Source organism: Wasmannia auropunctata, unplaced genomic scaffold, assembly GCF_000956235.1.
Source record: "Wasmannia auropunctata unplaced genomic scaffold, wasmannia.A_1.0 LD336090.1, whole genome shotgun sequence".
In the NCBI taxonomy this organism is placed as follows: domain Eukaryota; kingdom Metazoa; phylum Arthropoda; class Insecta; order Hymenoptera; family Formicidae; genus Wasmannia; species Wasmannia auropunctata.
This window is the reverse complement of record NW_012026800.1, coordinates 933,689-937,075: the sequence shown is the minus strand read 5'-3', so window position 1 is coordinate 937,075 and position 3,387 is coordinate 933,689.

Here is a 3,387-nt window from a genome sequence, read left to right as displayed (position 1 = left end):
ACAAAAATTATTTTCAGCTCTGTATTCAGCAAAATTTTCAGACCTTTCAACAAAATCGTTTTTTCCGTGTAAGTAAGCCGAAACATTCCATCAATTCTTTAATTATTAAAATATTTTTTGTATTAATTAATCAACCAAAAGTATGCTCGTTTATTGGCCTAACTCTTGTTCTATTTTATAATTAATATATATTTTTCTCGGCAGTGAATCTTCTTACAGGACAACGAATTTAGCTAGGAGAAAATAATCGAAGAAAGACAAATTAGCGTATTTTCAAATTAATAATAACGCCAATAACATCAAAATAATAGATTACATTAATATAATTAATATATATTATTTCTCGGCAACAAATCTTCTTACAGGACAACGAATCTAAGAGGAAACATTGATTCGAAGTAAGACAAATTAGCGTATTTTCCGCCAATAATAACAAAACTGTCCAGTCGTCTCGGTACTAACGAGGACACTGCTAAAAAATCTCGAACTTGAAAGATACAACCCTTATGCTCTCCTTAATTTTTTTTTAACCCCTTTCCGAGAGAGAACTGCCGGTGAGTCACGAACTTTACGAGGAAAAAGAAAACGAGGGAAAGAGGAGCTTTTAAAAAGGAGCCAGAAAGGGAATCGGAAGCGCCGCGCACCGGGTGTACGTATCGGCGGGTGGCTCGACAGAGAGGCAGGCGGGAGGGGACGGAGAGAGAGAGAGAGAGTTTAGAGTCATCATTGGCCATTGGCCATCCGTTTCGCTCCACTTGCGACGAAGGATCCCGCTCGACCGAGAAATTTAACAAGGCGCACGCTCCCGACTGACAATAGCCGACTTTCCTGGCCCCCGCGCGCGTACCCGGGTTTTAATTACTTCAATTTGAACCCCCCTCCCCCTTCCCATCCACCGAGCTCTCGCTCCACGACGAATACGTACTGCCGGCCGTCGAATCTCACGATTTTTTTTTTCTGTCGAATCGACGAACTATCCGCCGCGAAAATAGAATGCGCGAATGGATGGTGTTAGACAAAACTGAATTAATCCGCACCGCGCATACAGTCGCTGCTGCTGGTTTCGTGGACTCGCGACAACGCGGGAGTCATCGCGTTGTTTCACGACTCAGCGATGCGTGCAAAATCATATCGCGCATATATTGTAAACTGCGAGTTAGGTGGGATTTAGATGGGATTTTACCATCCAGCACTCGCTTGAGTCTTTCGATATCGCGCTATCCGCTTCTGCGATATTAGATTGTTTAGGAATTAAAATTAAGTTCAATGAGACTAAGTTCGACTATCTCGTCGCTTCGTTCCATTTCAATTGAAACGAAACGAGAGAGATCTTTGAGATCGGGCAGTATAATACCGATACGCAATCGTTGCAATTTTTTTTCTCGACCGTCTCTATCGCGTAATACACCGTGAATGTAAAGTAAGACGTGCGGAGCCGCTCGTGCACGGTGATTATCGTTATCGTTATTGTGCGGCGCACCCTTGGAGAGAGAGAGAGAGAGAGAGAGAAAAGAGAAAAAAACGCGACCGGAAGCGACACTTCGGTCACTTTATTCAGTAGCGCCGCACACATTCGACAGCGGGGACGTGCGACGCGCTTGCCGATACCGAGAGAATCCCAAGCGCGCGGAGTAAATCGAATCGATCGATGCCGCTTGTTTTCTTTTTTCCTCTCCCCTTCCCCCCCCCTCCCCCGCTTTTTCTCTATCTCCCGTGTAAAAATACAGGGCGCAATCCGACTTCGTCGCATGTCGACTTTATCCTTGAATTTTCCACGAATATTTCGCGAATTCTTTAATTTTTCATATTACACACATATACAGGTATCTTTATGTAACGAACGCTCGACATACACTTCCGCTGAAAAGACATCCACTGGAAATTAATCGTAAAAGCAAAGACATTTTTATTCAAACATCGTCTATCACTCGCGCACCGCAGCTTCAGAGTCTCAAAGTCCCGAAAATTTCAGGACTTTGAGACGGTAAATCGCGTTTTTGGATCTTAAGGAACATGTCACGAGTTAAAATGAACGACAGAGGAATATAGAAAAGAGCTAAATCTGAGGCAATTTTTCGAATATTACAATTAGTATTATTACGAAAGGCGGACGATCCCGCGGACCGGCGAGATTTCACAAAATTATTCAAAATTAACAAACGAATGTTTGGAAAATTCAAGAGGCGAAGGAAGATGTGTGGCGAGTCTACGATACTCTACACACATACACACACACACAAATACGCTTCATAGATTCACGGAGCTGCGGGGCGATCCGCTTCGTTACCTGCGTGCAATGTACGACAGAGAGTAAAACACACGGTCGCACGCACACCCATTCACACAAATCGGACGAGGAGCGCTTCCTGCCGGCTATTCGTGCCCGCGTTCGATCTATTGTCATAAAGTTTCACGATGGTGTGCGCGTCGTCGGAGCGCGGCCACCTACGTAAACGTACAACCGCAGCGGCGGAGTAACGAATGAACGCGCGATAATCCATTGAAGCTATCAAATTGAAACCGCAATGCACACGGCAACGTTTCTGCGACACGTTGTCCTCCTTTTTTTCCGCTTCCGTATATATATTCCTAATTAAAACTTTAAATTCGCTTCTCGTATCCCGGTTGGTCCAGCGATATGACGACGCGACGTAGTAAGATCGAATTTCTCGCGGGCATCTCTAGGTCTCGAGTGGCGAGATTGCAATTTTTTTTTCACCGGACGCTACGCCCGATAATCATTAAGATGCACAGCAGATGATCCCGCAAGAACGCGTGAATTGAGCAGAAGATAAATGGAAATCTGCGCGAAGTAAGCAGTTACGTAAGCGGCACAAGATAAATGAACTTGCAATTTTTCAGACCTTTAATTCATTAAATATAAACACACTTTGCGCATATCGTTGCGCGTATTACTTGAGACTTGCAGGGATTTCCATCTATATCAATTTCAAAGTGGAAGAGTCACATTTTCAGAAGATTGCTGTCGCTCGAGACTTCGCACGTTGACACAAGTAAATTGTTTTCGATCCCAGGTTCAAATCTTGTCTTGAGATAACCTGTATTTTTCGCGACAAGTTCTTTATAACAGTACTTTAAGATGCTTATAAGCTATCGATTTATTGGAATTGAAGATCCACGTGATCTCTCTATTTCTGCCTCAGTTAATGATTGCGTTACAAGATTGCGTCCAAAAATTTATTCGACGCGCAGTTTGAAATAACTGGAGTTAAGAAATTCATATAAAAAATAATTAGGCACCAAGATCCAGCCGTGACCGTTGAAGGCGCTCTCGAATTTAGTTGTATTAATATATGCAGCGGTCTAGTTCAAATTATAATTACTGTTCAAATTGTTTTATATATACTGTTGTTATTTAATCGTTCT